Raw genomic sequence first — 18133 nt, 5'->3', positions numbered from 1 at the left:
TCTTCCCTTTTTCTATTATGAGTGATCCGTCCATTGTGATCAGCAGATGAGCAGATCAGGCCCCCATCAAACCAGCCCACGGTTCTAGATTTATAACGTACCTTCACTATGGACAGTAATGAACTGCTGAGCAAGCTGCTGAAGGGATTAATGGTTGTTTATCAGATCAGTCTCAGCCAGAGATTATGAAGGGATGTTTTTCTAACCTTCTGCTACCTGGGGTTAGAGTTCTTCAGGGGTCACTGGTGGGGTATTTGCCAGCCATGGTGTTTATCATCCAAGGTTTTTCAAAACAGTGTAAGAATCTCTGTCATTGGAGAGTTACAATAGTATGTTTATCACTCTCATCTGCTGGCATCCACGGTGTGAACAAGACAGGGCATCATGGGGGGGGTTGTTCTCTTGCAATATTTGCTGTCTTAGTCTTGTGTGGTCTTTGCCAATATGTATTTATTTCCCTTTTGAGAGAGCATGTGTTTTTATTCTCCATTCAGGGAAATGTCTGGCTGTCTAAAAGTGGTACCTTTTCACCTGTATTAAGTCAGAAAAAAGAACAGAGAGAAAGTTAATCTGAGACAGAACCAAAAGTTTTTACTCCAATACCTTTGCTTTCTCTCAGTTATCCCGAATTCTTTAATGATTTCTTCCAACATAGTGGGAAAGAAGACATGAGGCTTAAATTCATGCACACACAGACAAGCATAGGTTGTTGTTGTTGTCTGTTGTTGTAACTATTGACAGTTAAGTCCTATAGTCTTTTGTGGGCATCTCCTGTTTGCAGGCTAGGGTATTGATTGCAGCCTTGTTTTCCTAGAGACCCCAATGCTCACAGACATGTGTGCTAGGGAGGGAAATGGAAGGCACTATTCCTATGCAGAGAGAGAAGGGTTGATCCAGTTTTCACTGCGTATATATGCTGAGAACTCAGTGTCAGAGGGGACAATCAATCCTCCAGGATCTTCTGAGGCAGCCCATGCAAGACCATGGGGATGCTTCTTTTGGAGTTTTTAAGGGGTGGGTGATCATGTTTCATTGAGAAAGAGCATCTTTCTCTCATTAGAACTATGTTGTGAATATTCAGTCCAAATCATGACCCTGCTTCTTTTTCTCATTTTTTGGGTATAGAAGGAGAAATAATGGGAGAAAGCCACAACCAGAATAGATACCTCCTGCATCGTGTAGTGACCTAGATCAAAGCTCAAGGTATTGTAAGAGCTCAGGAAGTTTCATGTCAGGACTGTAATGCTCCATCTTTGTCCTTCCTCATCATTACAGATTTATCTGCTGCCTTTAACTACAGTAATAGTCACAATAACATTTGCTTGGTGACAGCATATTTTTCTCCTTTTTTTGCTTTCACTTCTTCAAACACAACTTGCAACTGCAACGACAGGGAGCAAGCAAAGATGTAAAACTCTGAGCTGTTTAAATGGTGGCTGTGCTTGGATAACCATCGATTTGTCTCAGAACCCTGTGTCCATACTTGTCCTCAAAGACCAGGCCATGTAGAAATCCACCTCTTTCCCTAAAACTGTACCTGTCTGGCTAGTGCCTGGGACATAGGTGTGAAAAAGAAAGCTTATACGATTACTGAGAAGCAGGGCGTATCTGGTACTAACTAGTGGTCTAGTGGTAAATAAAATGTGGGTAAACTGACCCAAATTCAAAGTGAAGTAAACCCCATTTACCCACATTTTCCTTCATCTGTGCTGCTGATATTGAAGTGTGGTCTGTCTCTGCTATGGTAGTCTTACTGGTGCGGAACTGGGGAAGTAGGGTACTGTAAACCCATTTTGTTCAGATAATCTATTGCATTAGTTCTGTAGCTGAGAGGGGAAAAAAACTAAAATATTTATTTAGAAAGTGCAGCTTGTTCCCATTTGTGACCAAGCAAATTAAGATGGAGCTTTGCTGGGATGTTTTTGAATGGGGCAAGAGGGAACCGTATAATCATGAAAGCCTGTGAAATAAGATTATTTTTTTCCTAAGGAAAAAATCTCATTAAGAAATTTTAATGTACAAGCCACATAGCACCATACTATTGACCTCTCTGCTCTCAGCCTGTTCAGCTCCCCTGCTGCTGCAGAGCCTTCTACCTCAGCATCCATAGCTCTCCTCCCACACAGCCTCCTCCCTTTACCTCTCTCCTCTCCTCTCCTCTGCCTTTCCTCCATTTGGGGTACAAAGGAAATGAGGCAAGGTGTCCTCCTCAAAAACCCAACTCCCCATGACCTCCCACAAGATGGAGGTAGGCTCTCACCTCGGGTTCCTGGAAAAGAAGCAGCTTTCGCCTCAAGCACTGGGAAGGGATCAGCAAGTGGGTGCAGGCCACCATGGGCTGGACCTCTGCACCAGCAAGAGAGGTCTGAGTCAGTCCAAATGTTTGTTGGAAACCTGTGACAGATCAACCAAAATCCGTGAGTTTACAGCAGGAAATACTAGGTAAAAATTTATGGTCTGGATTGCACAGGAAAGTAGAGTGTGACGGACAAAGTGTTTCCTTTGGCCTTAAAAGCTCTGAAGCTCTTCGCTTGTTGGGGGAGACTAAGCCTGAAGCAACATAAAAATGTTAACTGCAGGGGCTTTCAGAGGAGCTTAAAAGAATTAGAATCTTAACTGTCAAATAACCCATCATATCTATTGCAGGGAAATGCTGTTGAAAAATTTACTTTCTAGCTGCCAAGTTACAGTCTTACTCTACTGGGAGGGGTTAACATTTTTATGCTGGGTAAGGTATTGCATAATAGAGAAGAAATGTGTGGGTCTCATTCTCAGGAAATGTGCTCCTCTGTGCCCTACAAATGTGTCAATTCATTTAGACTGAAAGTGCCTAGGTGTCTTTTGGTGACATACAGCCACCATGAAACTCAGCAGAAACATGGGATTGCAAGAACTAAATGTCATATTGAGTAATTACCACTGAAAGAGGGTCTCTGTTTTTAACCTAGTCAGGGAAATTGATGGTGCGGTATGGAAGGAGGAAGAGGACATTTCATGAGATATTCCCATAACAGATTTGGGCTGCGGTGGCCTTTGAAAGGAGCTGTTTTAACCAACTCCTTCATCCCCACAAACTTTACATAACAGCCATTGGCAAAACACACACACGCTTCTTGTACAAAGGACTGAAAAACCAGCCCAGATGTTTACAAAGCAACTGCAAAAGACCGGAAGAAAAACAAACGTACAGAGATGTTTTAAATGTAGAGCAACCAGCAAACCCAGGAAAGAAAGATCCACGATCCTGGCAGTAGCTTTTGAATATAATGAAACCATTTGGGGCAATCCTTCTTTAAAGTTGCCCCATGGCACGTTTGAATTATTAGTTATGTTTTCATTCATCACTTAAGCTCAAAGACTTCATCCTTCTGTGTAGGTCTACGCTTCTCTAAAAAGGCAAATGGGAAAGGTATGGCAGATCTTCATCTATTTCTTGATGATTAGTGCTAATTGGTTTACCTGCTTTCCCCTGCTTCCGTTCTTCTGGTGGAAGCTCTACAGCAAGGACATAAAAGAGGGTACTCTTGTTTCACTTCTCTTGCTCTTTGAGCAATCCAGCACTGCTCATGCTTCCCGGTTAGCCTGCAAGCTACCTAAGGACATGAGCACTCCCGACCTTTGCATGTCCAAAAGCACGCTGCAGCACCGTGCACATTGCTTATGTCCCGGTCCTTCAGGCTGACATTCTGGGCCCTTTTCTGGGGACTCCTCAGTGGTTTGAAATGTGAGAGAAGACCTGACTGGAAACACTTCCCTCCCAGCTTGAAATGCCTTTCTGCACCAACTTCTTGGACTTCTTTGCCCAAAGCCACCACCCTTGTGATTTTTAGGTCCGAAACAAGAGCTTTTTTTCCTAGGAGGTATTTTGCTTGTCTGCATTGTTCGGTAAGCGAGAATAGCTTGGAAATGTATTGCATTTGCACAGATGCTTGTATTCGTACAGTCACTCCTAAAATTCAGCTTACGTTTTCCAGATGGCTTAATAACAAAGCTGATTTAGTATTCTTTGCACGTATATAGAAGTATTAAAGGATCTCACAAATTCATGTACCTAGGTGAGGTGGTCCTGAACCCTGGACTGCCAAATACGAAGCTACTTTGGATCCACATACAAACTTCACAACCTTGTCCTGTTGCTACTTGATGTATCCATTAGCCTGCAGTGAAGGTACCAGAAACAGTTCGTTGAAGGAGGCTGTGTACTTTACGTCTAAGCACTATGAAAAGCTGTTTACTTCAGTTTCTGGTGTCCTGAATTTGCTGAAGAAGGTCATGGCTTTTGTCCTTCTCTACCTACAAGGCAAAATGCCTGAAGAGAAGAGGAAAAATGCTCTTTTCAGGCAGGAATGTTGAGGTTGCAATTTATCGTATGGGACTTGAAAGAGGAATTTTCAGTTCCAACTTGTTTGAAGAGGAATGGGCTGGTGAAAGAATTTAAGGGCACTTCTGAAATGCAAAATGTTGCCTGTGTATGGAGTGGCCCAGAAAGGAAACATCCGTGAGGATCTATGGCTCAGATATTCCACACTGCCTGGACAGAATAATGAAACACTTCTCTTGAGATTTACGAGCCTGGAAAATAGACTGCAGACTTCCATCAAGTCCTGAAAATACTACAGACTCTAGCTGGAGTCTCTAGTACATCTCTTTTTATATAAGCAATACAGGGTGGAAGTATTGGGAAGGAGTCAGAGATGAAGTGTAAATGCAAACGCAGAAAATAAATACATTCTTTACTGTCATGAGACTCCCAAGCTGCAGTTGTGAAAGAGGTTTTATCTTTCTATTGCAAATTCCCTGTTCCTTTTTTAATGTTTTTTTATAATGAAATACTACCTCCAACTTCCTACCATTGCATTTCAAGGTGAGGTGGGGTGGGGGAAGCATGACTTCTGTTGAAAGCTTCTCTCTCTTTAGCAGATGCACAGACAATGGAGTTGGTGAGTTCAGGCTGCTTCGCTTTCCTCCGTGAAGGCCAGGGGCTGTCTGGAGCGTCCTGTGAACGCTGTTTCAGTGAATGTTCATTCAGTGTGAACGCTGATCCACCCCTTCCTGTCGAGTAAAGGGTGAGAGAGGCAGTGACTTGCCCACTTCAGAAAAATGCCATTTCATATTAGAGAGTGGAAATCACAGTATCCCAGAAAGCAGAGTCTCGAGGTCAGCCAGACAGTCTCTGCCCCACAGCAATGTCAGCTCTAGACATGTCTGATGGTTGTTACTCTGTCCTGTTCCTGAAAAATTGCAGCACTCCAGATTCCTGTCCCCAGTTTGCGCTAACTGCACAGTTGAATTTTTTCCTTGGCTGTAAGTAATGCCAATCTCTGTCTCTGCAAGTGTTTTCTATCAAATGCATGTCATAAACCGTGAAGTAGATAATGTAGCTTGGCAGTCACATCTGCTGACGGTATTGTTGGTGTTATTATATTATCCCTGCTATGTTTTTTAAATGTTCAACCTGCAGGTTTGAGAGTGATTTTGAATGTGGGAAAATCTTTGTTGCCTGTTTAGAGGCGTCAGCTCAAGGAATGAAATCTCACTCTCCAGTCCCAGATCTCAGTTCTAGGAGCAGGGACCAAACCCTCCTGTGTACGCCCTTAAAGAAGGACTAGTTTGCGCTGTCACCTCTCAGCCACCTGTCTTAGGGCCAGACTCTCAGTAGAGCTTTAGAGGACCGGCTCTGGGCTCTGCTGAAAGCCCAGCTAGCAACTTGGGTGTTGCAGTGTGGAGCTGAACTCCTTCAAAAATCTAGTGCTGAGCCCCACTATAAAAAGAACCCACTCTGCAAGGTTCCCCCAAATGCACTCCAAAAGAGCTTATGGTCTAAGCAAAGAAAATAAGTCAATCCTGGTCTATACCTGTACACCTGAACTGGACCTGGAATAAAACAGGAAAGAGCGTGCAAAAACCGTGAAGGGGAATGCACACTCAGCACCATAATTCCCATAAGGTTATAGATAAGGCTTTTTTTTTTTGGCATTCATGTTTTCCGAAGACACCCACAAAGGAAAAGAGACAGATTTCAGTGGCTGTTTGGAAGAACTGCATGTTAAGGGGAAGGATGGCTCCGTAGGTAATCCGTGCCTCGCATTCACCATGGCAGTACATCATGGTCAGCCTAATGCAAGCTGTTTCTCAGTGGCTCTGCATTCCTGACAAGGGGCTGCACACGCTCACTGCATATGTGGCTTGACTGCTGATTTCCTCGTAAGGCGCCATGTGCAAGGACAACCCCGGCTGCATTCGCAAGGACCTTTTTTTGCGGGTGGAGAATTAGAACAAGTGCCTTGTGTGTGATGATTGATACTGCCAGGCGGACAATAATTATGATTTACACATGATTTCTTTATTCTTGAGGGGAAATCCCAGTTGCCAAATATGTTAACGATGTATGTAATGGTGTGTTAACGGACACCATTAGTTTGCTGGACAAAACTGAGAGCTCTGCCAAAACAAACCTTCTCCAATGGTACATTTTATGGATCAGCAGATTCTGAAAATGCTTCAGAGTGGAACTGAATCATGGGGCACATGCTTCAGGAATGGCTAACAGTCTCCTAACCGCAAGTTTAAAGGTATCTGCTAGTAATTAAATTCACTTGAGCATTTTGATAATTTCAGCATCGTACAATTTCTCTACGAGGTGCAATAATTGCAGTCCGGAAATAGTTTGTTTTAACATTATGACTGGATTAGTATGGAAAATAGTCCCAGCTTCTAGTGGCACAGGTTAACTTCCGTCACTGGTACAAAGTGGCTTGTGCGTGCTCAGGAGTGCACCCATAGCCCAGGGCGTGCGGGCAGCCGTCCCCCCCGAGATCCTCCCTGGCACCCACAGGACCCGGTGCCGAGGTCGTGTGAGGCTCGTGCACTAGCAGCCACAGCGAGGGGTCTGGAAGACCCTCTGGCTCTGCATGCCGAGGTGGGTGTTGCTTCATCTGCTTTTGGAGACACTGACAGCAGAGCTGGTCTGCAGGAGCAGCTGAAAAACTCCTGCACAGATGGAGTCAGGGTGGCTCAGCACTTTTTTAAGGTGTGTTGAGGTCTGGGCCAGCGCGGCAGGCCTTGGGCTGTACCTAAGTGCAGTTAAAAATGCTCATGGATACAGGTGCATATTCTTGGTGGGAGCTGCTGGCAGCTTGGCAAGAAGAATTTGTCCTGTGGAGGCACCTGGTATCACATACTCCCAACCTGCAGCGCTTTCCCTGAGAAAGGCTGATCTCAGTTTCCAGTTTGAGTTCTTCTGTATAATCCATGGTGCACAGAAAATTTGGTGGACTGGGACTTCTCTATTTCTGACAAAACTGGTTTAATTCAAATTGTAGGGACTTCTGCAGTATCAGGTCTGTAGGACAGCAGAGGACAGCAGCACCCTAGAAGTGTTGTGCCATGGTCCTTTGCCCCAGGGTTTGGGTCAATGGCCAGATATGAACTTTCTGAAGTCTCAGAAACCTCCAAAGCTCTTTTACAAAAAACAAACCATGCGACCCATTTACTCCAGAGCAGGACTTCTAGGCTCTCCCTGTCCTTCTGTCTGCTCAGCTGTTCAGCATAGGTATACTCAATAAAGCTCATTAAAGCAGTTTATTGCCTTAGTTGAGAGCGCTCATGTATTAGTACAAGAATTTCAGAGCACAAATATGGATTAAATGAATGGCTGACAAGGCTAGAGTGAATCAGCAATGATGCTGGTTCTTCCTTTGAAAGGTTTCCATTAATCTCAGACATGATAGTCTAATCTTTGACTGAGACAAGAGTTTTACCTGAATAGTTTCCGGTCATGTTAATGGGAGCTGTGAAAACCCTGTCCGTACCAGCAGCAGCAGTGGCCCCCTTTTCAAAGGGAATGGTTTTGGTTGTTTCTTAGTGCATTACAATAACCAGCCACCAGACTTAATTTATTTTTGTACCACTTTCCCTCCCTTCCTCATATCTTTATCTCTTCATGCCATAAAAATACTGCATTTTAAAATGAAATCAAGGAGACAGAAAACAGAAGATGTGTGTTTTGCATAAAAGAAGAAACATGTGTTATGAATAAAGAGTCAAAATGGGCAAACATATTGAAGACATACACGCCTTCCCCCTCCTCCTTTTGCACCCTCGCAGGCAAGCAGGCATGAGGCCGCCCTTGTGTCATCCCTTGCTGGGAGGGGGCTCGGTCATGTCTGCAAGGTCAGCCAGCCGTCGTCCCGAGAGAGGGCTCAGGTGGCCGTGGGGCAAAGGGGGAAGTTTTTCCACGTTGGGCTCTTTCATGTGCATGTGAGCATGGTCTGGTGCTTTTACTGGAGCTGAACACACCGCTGGCACAAGCAGGTGAAATTCCTCTGGCTGAGCCTGAGATGACCCTGGGTGGTTTTTAAAGGGAGTGAATTGTCCTCATTGCTCCTGGGAAGGACAGAGGGGCCTGGGTTAATCGCGTTCATCATCCGTGATGATCCTGCTTAGGACATTCAGTGTGTGCTTGTACTGTGGTCAGACCTGGGTCAGTGTTAAGTGAATTATGGTTGGCACAGGTAATCCAGCATAGATTACATGACTTTCCCAAGAAAATGTTTAGGTGACTCACTTACAAAAATCTTCATACTGCTGCTGACCTGCTCCTCTCGCCTGAGCTGGGGTCTCAAGCTGTTGCGGCTGTGTCCGTGCTGTCCTGCAGTGATGCCAGGGTGGGCAGAGCTGAAGAATGAAGGGCTTTCAGGGAGTCTGACTCCACCTGGGCCTGCTCCTTCTTTTCTTCTTTGCCAAGAATAATAAAAATATATTCCCCCCACCAACTCCTTAAAAAGGGGGGCAAACTACAGAAATATTTGAAGTACTTTTTGGTTTTCCTAAGGGGAAAAAAATGCAATGTGGTTTCATTCTAGCCATGCAAATATTTATGTGAGCAAAGAGAGAAGCAAGATCAGAGAGAAAAACTGGGTTTGGTTGTGACACAGGCTTTGGTGCCAGAGACATGGATTTACTCTTGGCTCTGCCAGAGGTTGCCTGTGTAACCTTGAACAAGACATGTTCAACTCTGTGCCCACAGCTGGTCATCTGCTAGAGCTGATGAGAGCCCTCTCTTTTTTTGTACTAGCTGCATGGGGCTGGGACAACTTCAGGGTAAAAAGAAGCTTTTCAACTCACCAGGAACATCTAAGCACTTAGGTGATGTAGTAATAGTGGAAAATTATGGCAATTTGAGCTAGGGAGGGTACCTCCAAAATTTCTACAGTGCAGTGCATACTGCGCTTGATTTGCTGGAGTCGTCTAAGTGCTACTGTAGTGCCAACAAAGGTCTGCATTCAGTAAGTAGCTCCTCACATTTCCTGTGGATATCCCCAGCAAATCTGTATTTAAATAAGCAATAGTTTCTTAATCCTGGACTGCAAGTTGCTGGGGTGATTTGTACTCAAGGTGAATGCTGAGGTTAGGGAGATGTTGAGATGTATAAAAGAAGCTTGCCGTCCAAATTCTTTCCATCTGTTTTCATTATGCCCCAGTCCTGCAGAATAAACCAAACATTTTTGCTTTCAGCTATTTCCTTCTGGACGCTGTAAAGCTACCTGTTCTCAAAAGCATTATTTGTTGTCCTTAAGTGCTTTAGTCTGATGCTTTTGCAGTTGTATTCAGCCAGTCAAGAAAACCGCCTGTAAATGGATAGGAAAGGTGGTTGAAAAAAATGGAAAAGCAGTTTGAGTAAATAAAAAAATTGCTTCAGTTTGCATTGTTCGAAGCATGAAAATATTTTGTAATACATTTTGGATATGCTAGAATTTCTTGACAGTTTTTTTCTACTTCTTCCTGCCAAAAATGCCAGGGCCACAGAATTTAGTAAACCATATATCAGCTCATGCCTGGTTTCCTCTGTATTTATTGTGTTATGTCTGACTGCCTGGACACTTCAGCCCAAATGACCCGGAGCAAGGCTCAGACCTGCGTTGCGGGGCTGTGGGTGACATGTCCACCCCAGTCCAGCAGAAATGAATAAAAACTAGAAATCGTTTTTTTTTTACTTATTTTGCAGAGAGAATTTTCAGTCCCAGAGGAACCAACATTTTGCTAAGATTTGCTAAGAAATGGTGGAGGGGCAAAGTATGCCAAAAGTGTTTTAAAGAATTTTTTTGACTTTTACTCAAAACCCAAAAGTTTCTGCTGCAGTCATCCTGTACCTTCCTCAGATTTTAAAGACCAGAAAAGATCAGTTCTTTCCTCCAGAAAGAAGTCTCTCCAGTAATTGAAAATATTTCTTTCCAGAAATGAAAATGTATTATGCCCTTTCTGCTTAGTTAATCTATTTGTGTTTAGCTCTGAAAAGTGCTTTTCATATGCTAGTTGCCCAGTTGCCCAGATACATATGTTACCTTAAAAGAAAAGTAGTTGATTTTTAGCCAGAAGGACAGGAGAAAGGTTAGGAATGTGCAATGCAGTTTCTCATAACTTCGGAGGAGGCAGATGTTTCTCTTCTGGTTCCAACCTTCATTTTCTTTGCATGAAGAACGAGTTCTTTAAAACCAAATAAATATCCCTTTGAGAAGAGCGTGGTTCCCACTGTTATTCTTTAAATTAACTCTTTTTGAGGCTAAGGCAGGGCTTAGCTTGTTGATTTTCATTGCAAAAATGGAATAAAAGAGAGAATATAGTCTAATTTTTTTTCTATAAATGGCTTCAATAATTATGCTCAAGAGCTGGTCAGAAGAGTAACAGCAGCAATAACAATAAAATGTCTGACATCTGGCACAATATGAATTCTCATTACTTGTTCTAAGTAGTGTAAATATGACTAAAAATACTTGCAATTAACTTTCATTTATACTTTCATACTTGCAAACATGGCAGCACCGATTTCACATTTATAAAGATAACAATGAGGGCAATTGTATCTGCTAGCAGTAACCAAGAGCAGACTTTGACTGATGCAGGGGGAAAGGAAAGACAAGTAAAGGTTGTTATTCGTGGTAAAAGTGCACAGGACGGACGTCGCCTGTCCCACCTGAAATGACTCGTCTGTGCATGTAGGCCATGCCATACGTGTCTTGGTGATGGAGACAGCAGGACGCCGTTCACCTCCTCAGGTGCTGGGACCAAAATGGCAGGCAGGCTTAGAAAAGTCCACAGCATAAAGAAAAAGTGCAAAATGTCTAATTTCAGGTTAATATCCTCCCTCTGGGGATGCCGCTGAGACTAATGCAGCTGATTCCATGCTCCGCAGCCCCCGTTTCCCAGGGAAAAGGACTGAAATGTTTACCAGGGCAGAAGACCTGGCAGGGGAGAGTATCTGTGTGTGGCTGGGAATGGACACTCTGAGATCTCTAGGGCCTACTGAAGCAAGGCCAGAGGCTGGGGGTCACTGGTAAGGTAACCTTGGCCATATTTTGGGTTTAGGCATTTGTCTTCATAGAGTCTGACTGATGGGAAGTGCAGACAAAAGCCGTTGTGAAGCTCTGCTTGCCATATGGAGCTGTGCAAGGCTACTGGAGAGGCTGGCCTGTTTACCCACCAGGTCTGCGAGAGGCATTTGGTTCCTAAGTTTATAAATCAGCATGGTGACCCCTTTCCAGAGGATGAGGGAATGGCTGAGGAATTACAGAAACCACTGTCTGAAATGTGTGTGTGTTTGGCCATGATGGGATCAATGAACTCCACCATCTTCCTCTGGTCCCTGCTTCATGCTGAGTGCTGGGCAATGAGAAGTTTCACAAGTCTCCACTGGGAAATATTGGAATGAAAGAGAAATGCAAAAAGCAGAGACAGGTAAAAAGTGCCAAGGAGGGTTGAGACAACGGTTGCCTCTAATGAAGCCTGTTGTAGTCAGTGAAGCAGAACCGGTGTGCTGAAAGATGTGACATTCCTTGCATGTACTGAGTCGTGGTGGGAATTTGGGCTACCCAAAGCAAGATCTAGTGGTGTAATAGTCAAGGGACAAAGTGTATGCGGAGTCAAGACTAAAACCACATAATCCAAGCAAGACCACACTTGAGCTGTTCATCCAGTTGTCTCACAGACCCACTGGCTGCCCTTTCCAGGGAGAGCTTTATGGGTTGTGAGACCATTCCCAAGAAACCTGTGCTGGGTTGAGGTTAAGGTGGAGCGTAAAAATGGAGGTTTTTCCCCAGAGCAGAAAGAGGGCTTTTCACATTTGAAGGTCACAGGTGGCTCTTCAGGGCTGCCTGTGATTTATTTTTACCACATTGTGCGAGTGGGGGGCTCTCAGCCCACCCACACGCAACCTTTCTTTCCTATAACAAACAGAAGAACACAAAACATATGAGTGAGTCCCATGTGTTCAGCTGACTTCTTCCTCGCCTCTGTGATCAGTCCTGTCCATCTCCTGCTCGGCTCCGTTTTCAGTGGAAGGAGTGTTTGGTAGCAAAGTACTGGGTCTACTGGGACATCTGGGGATGTTTATGTGCCCTTGCAGAGAGGTGTGGCACAATGAGACAAAGTGGGTCAGTTCCCCATCCAAATGCAATCTTTATCTTATCTTCTTATAGAAGCAATTTTCATGCTGGTCGTAGTTCTGGAGGTTTTAGAGTGAACATTTACAGTGCTTTTCCCTGCCCTCTCACTTTTCCTTTTGGACTCTCCTAAAGGCCCAGTATTTTGTACCTTTGGCAAGATCCTAGCAGTTGGATGTCAACCCTGCTGATAAAGAGGAACCTGAAGCTCAGTTCTGCTCAATGTCAGTGTTTTGCGTCTGGGGCTTTCATGTGTTCTCACCTGAACTTCTGGCGTTCTTCGCATTCTGCATGCAAACTGGGGCGTGACTGCCACTTCGGGATGGTATTTTTGATTGAGCCACTTGAGAGTGAAGAACCGGTTTCCTGTTTAGAGCTCAGAGAGCTCAGCCCAGCCGTTTCCTTGCTAGAGGTTTTGGAAAGGAGCACCATTTACATCCTGCCAAGCACTCTGAAGGCATCTGAGTTCACATCTGACAAATGGGTGCAGATAGATCTGCCTGTTCCTGCTGCATTCTGGCTGAGTAGGGTTGGGGATCCCGGCCAGATCCAGTGCTGCATGAAAAAGTGGATTAGCACACGCATGGTTTCACCCTACCAAGGTATGTGGCTTCGGGCCTGAAGCTGCTGTGGATCTGGTCTGTAGAATAGACATCAGGCCTGTGTTTGTTTACATGTGTCCTCAGTAAAGCCAATTTGGAGTCCTTATGTTCCAGTACGTGGGGATGATCGGCCTGTTCCTCACATGATTAGCAAAAGGCCAGGCACAAAGTTTGGGGTCCTGCTCCAGCCGTATTGAAGGCAATTTTCTGTGCACAAAGTTGTACTGCTCCAGCAGAAGAGAGGATGGTGACATCTGAGGCTTTGGCATATGGATGCACCTGTGTCTGTTTAAACCTGGACAACTTCTGGCTGGTTTACAGCAATACATTTACAGAACGCACTAATCCTATGTAGCCAGTGTGAAGTATCTATGCATGTGTTAAACTGGAGTTTGCATTAGCTTACCCAGGGTTGTTTTCTGAGTGCTTTGCAAGGTATTTGGTGCAATAGAGCTATGCAGGAAAGCTGAAAATGTGTCGAATTCTGGGTTTGTTTTACACACTGAGTCTTTCCAGATAACATATTTCTGAGGCCCAGTGCAATATACTGAAATGCCTTACATGATCTCTTCTGGAAAAGGGGAGGTAGTCTGGTTTCTCAAAGCCACTATCAAGAGACTGTACTTAGTAATCTTACCATCAAAAGCTCTCTGTCAGCTATTATATTGCTATCATATATGTTTGATGCTGCTGTGAGGCACTGACAACTTCCATTCTCCTTCAGACGCCAGTGAAAATTTATGTGGAATTTAGGAGAACATAGAATAAAAAAATCATAGAATCATAGAATCATAGAATGGTAAGGGTTGGAAGGGACTTTAAAGATCATCTGGTTCCAACCCTCCCACCATGAGCAGGGACATCTTCCACCAGACCAGGTTGCTCAGAGCTCCATCCAACCTGGCCTTGAACACTGCCAGGGAGGGGGCAGCCACAGCTTCTCTGGGCAGCCTGGGCTGGTGTTTCACCACCCTCATGCTGAAGAATTTCTTCCTAATATCTAATCTAAATCTGCCCTCTTTTAGTTTACAGCCGTTCCCCCTTGTCCTATCACTGCACACCCTTGTTCAAAGTCCCTCTCCATCCTTCCTGTAGGACCCTTCAAGCACTGGCAGCTGCTCTAAGGTCACCCCAGAGCCTTCCCTTCTCCAGGCTGAACAGCCCCAACTCCCTCAGCCTGTCCTCGTAGGAGAGGTGCTCCAGCCCTTGCATCATCTTCATGGCCCTCCTCTGGACCCGCTCCAACACATCCATGTCCTTCTTATGTTGGGGGCTCCAGAGCTGGATGCAGTACTCGAGGTGGGGTCTCATGAGAGCGGAGTAAAGGGGCAGAATCCCCTCCCTCACCCTGCTGGCCAGGCTGCTCTTGATGCAGACCAGGGTACGGCTGGCTTTCTGGGCTGCAAGCGCACATTGCCGGCTCATGTTGAGCTTCTCATCCACCAGTACCCACATCTGATAAACCTTTGGGTGTTGCCATAATCTAACTAAAAATGGGCATCCTTCCTGCTCTGACAGCAAAGAGGAACATTTCAAGTATTTTGTAGAAGTCATTTTTGTAAAACTCCACCAATTTAGTTCAGTTTCATCCCAAAGGATGTTTCTATTCAAAAGAGTACTGCCGATGCTGAATAGGTAGAGGGGTTCTAGAATTGGAGGGAGTTCTTCAGCATATAAATGTCTTATTAAACCTTAGCACACATCTCTTAGCAGGCAAAAAGTCCATGCCCCAAGATCTGAAAAGGCATTCTGTTGTAGGGGGAAGGATATTATATTCAATAAATCATATGGAACTATTTATCAGCAATCACTTCTTTAACTTTTCCACAGTCTTCAGTTTCAAAGCGCATTTTGAAGTGACTGAAGTTTGTACGGAGCAGTTTATTTAAAAAATTATTTTAGGAAAATTACCTCAGGGTTGATTGTGTATTTATGAAGGGTTTCTCTTTCCTTTTTTTTCAGTATTAACATAATGTAAGAAAATGGCTTTATTAAGAACAGTAGAAAAACATGTAGGGAAACAGAAAAGATTTTGTGGCAGACATTCTGCAATAGGAAAAGTTTTGCTTGTCATGCAGTCACTGCTGACAAAGTCAGTGGAAAGACCCTGATTTCAGTGGGCTTTGGATCAGGCTCTTTACCAGTGTGGGACTGTTTACTGCAGAACCTGGAGTTGTTTCTGGTTATGTCTATATCCTCCTCAATGAATGTATTTAGATTTCTCTACTTTTCACCTCTGCTACTATCAGCAATTATTTTTATTAACCTCATTTACCTATATCATCCTTCTTGCTTGCTGCCTTCTCTTTAACTTGAATCCTGTCCTGATCTTCAGTTAAAAATGAAATTAAAATGCTCAGGATTCAAACAAACAAATGACTTTTACCCTGCAACAACTGTTGCATGATCTCTTGCAAATCCACATTGGCCGCTTTGTGTTCCTAACATTGTTTGCTCCTGAAACAATTATAGCCTGCTGCAGTTTAATTATGGTGTCTTTCACTACACAACACAGCATGGTGCTTATAGTGATGACTTAGTGATTTTCTAAATCATGAAATAAGTCTGATTGTGAGCATTTAGTATGTGGTTTGCAATCAACTGGATTATGACTTTTCCCGGTCCAGTCAATCTTTTTATGGTGAGCTCACAGGCTGGAGTAGAACTAGCCTTTTACTGTAAATTCTTGTGGGCTTTATTTTTGTTTGTTTATTTGTTTTTTAAATAAAACTCAGTGTTTTCCAGATACTTGGCATCTGTCTGAACCATGCTGGTACTCCATGGGGTTAGCCTGGAGTCTCCAAAGATGAGCTCCAGTGTGAAGGCTGCATGAGCTGTACTGGCAGGGGCCATGCTCCTGGAAGGTAGGCTCCATGTCACGGCCTCAGCAAAGTGCTGTGTGAAGCCTGCTGAATGCCCTTAGAGCTGGGGAGGCAGCAGGGAAGAGGCATCTGCTCAGGTCAGTGCATGTGCAGGGCTGGAAGTGCACGTAGGAGCTCTGGACATGCTGGGATATCAAGGTGTGGTTTGGATTCTATATAGACAGGCAGAGCTCTTTCCCAGGCGTCCACAACTGACGAAAGGGAAATTGTTTGCAGTAATTTGAAATGGATTAAGTGGACAAAATATGAATGTTTGAATAAAATGGTAGCCACAGATCTTGTGTAGACAGTAAACAATGGTTTATTGACAGTAAACTCTTGCTCTTATGGTAAAATGTCTTGAATCACTTATTTCCTGAAAGGCTCAGGCAGGGTGTCTTTGGTCACTCACACATGTTTTGTACGTTATCTCAAATCAAAACATCCTGATTTCCAGTCTCTGGAACACATTACTTGTTCATGCTTCCCCTGTTTGAATTAAAGGTGGTAATCCCGGCTGTGCACTCATCAAGGCTGTTTTAGGTAGCTTCTATGAGTTAAGAAAAAGCTGTGGAGAGTTGAGACCCTAGGATTTGTGTAGCAGAAAACATCCTTTGACTGGGCTTGACAAAAGGGAGTTGTGCTGTCGGATAGCTCTTCTTTGTCGCCTTCTGCTTAGACTTTGATGTGATTGCTGTGAAGGAATAGCGTGTTTTATCTCTCAAGTAGGAGCCTCCAGTCTCTTACATTGCCTAGTTAAACTTCCATGGCTTGAAGAGCTTCCCTGGAGGTTTCCGTGGTGTCACACCACGGCAAAGGGGAGCCAACCTGAGTTCCTTCACAGCAGACCTGTCTGGATGCGCTGCATTTATTCACCTCTCTGTGGGCTTGGTGAGTACGGAGGTCGCCTGGTGGGCAACAGTGTGCTACTGGTTGGTGTTGAACCATCAAAATATTCTGAGATTGAGTCTTTTCTCTGGTCTAGAAACTGCTGCTAAGGTTCGAGAAGGCCACTGTTTGCTCAGTTGAGTCCTGATAAGTGCTCAGTCTGTCTGTTACCTTCCATGACCCCAAAGTTTAAAATAAAAACCTCAAACAAGCCTTTAGTCCATCTGATATACTGGATAGAGGGTACCGGTCAGATTTCTGCAGGACAGAACATCAGCTGATATCCACTGACTCCTCGGTGCAGCTACAACAGTTAGCCCCATCTGGGTCTGTAGCTGTGTACCATCTTCTCAAAGGCATGTCTCACCTGCATCTTTCTCGGGCAAGCTGCAGGAGACCTCAGGGATGTTGGTAGCTACCAAAACCAGAGGGACAAGGTTCTTCCTCTTGTCATATTTTATGATGGGTCAAGCAGCAGAACCCAAAGTTGCAATAAGTGGACAAGGACTTCTTGGGAGCATAATTTATCTGCCTCGTCATCCGTATCTGGAGAAAGGGTAAGGGAATTCATGTTAAATCTGAGACTAAATGAGCGATGGCAGCAGACATGATTGCCTCATACGTCAAATACTCTCTTTTTTCCCTGCGGTACATTGAACTAAATAACTTGTTTTCTAGATGGTCTGTTAATAGATGTAAATCCATTCCCCTCACAGTAGGGTGAGGTATCTGTAACTAGAGTGTTCGTTTCGGGTTGTTTGGTCCTGAGGCGATGCTGAGACGTCTGGTTCTGGTGGAAGATGAGCTCACTGAAGAGGTTACCGGCTCCCAGCCTCACCCGCCTGATCCCTACCTGACCTCTACCTGCCCCAGCCTCAAGTGCACAGAAGCTGCTGCATAGGTACTTGCTCTCTACTCTGATACTGCCACAACAAACAAGAAAAAGTCATTCTACCAGAAGTAGTTGAGGGATGTGGTCGTTTTCACAGCGCTGGCTTTAGGAGTGATTGCACGATCGGTTGTGCTGGCAGCTCTGGTGAGAGGGCAGAGGAATAACCAGGGATCTAATGAGAATAAACCCAGGCAAACCAAACTCACAAGCTTCTACCCGTGCAAAGACAGATGTGCCAAGGAGACAGACACAGGCTGTGAGCACACTGGGTGCTCCCTGGAGTGGGTGACGATCACTATATGGTCACTGCACTGACTCCTGTGACCTGTGCACAGGTGGCACATCCATCTTCCATAGTACACCAACATGACCTAAATGACTTGCCCTGGGCTGCCAAGATGAGCACATCAGCCCTTCTGGCAGTGAAGGTCATTTGGGGCAATTTGCTCGTCA

Source organism: Opisthocomus hoazin, chromosome 6, assembly GCF_030867145.1.
Source record: "Opisthocomus hoazin isolate bOpiHoa1 chromosome 6, bOpiHoa1.hap1, whole genome shotgun sequence".
NCBI classification, from domain to species: Eukaryota; Metazoa; Chordata; class Aves; order Opisthocomiformes; family Opisthocomidae; genus Opisthocomus; species Opisthocomus hoazin.
The sequence above is the reverse complement of the archived record's forward strand: the minus strand, read 5'-3'. Positions refer to the sequence as shown.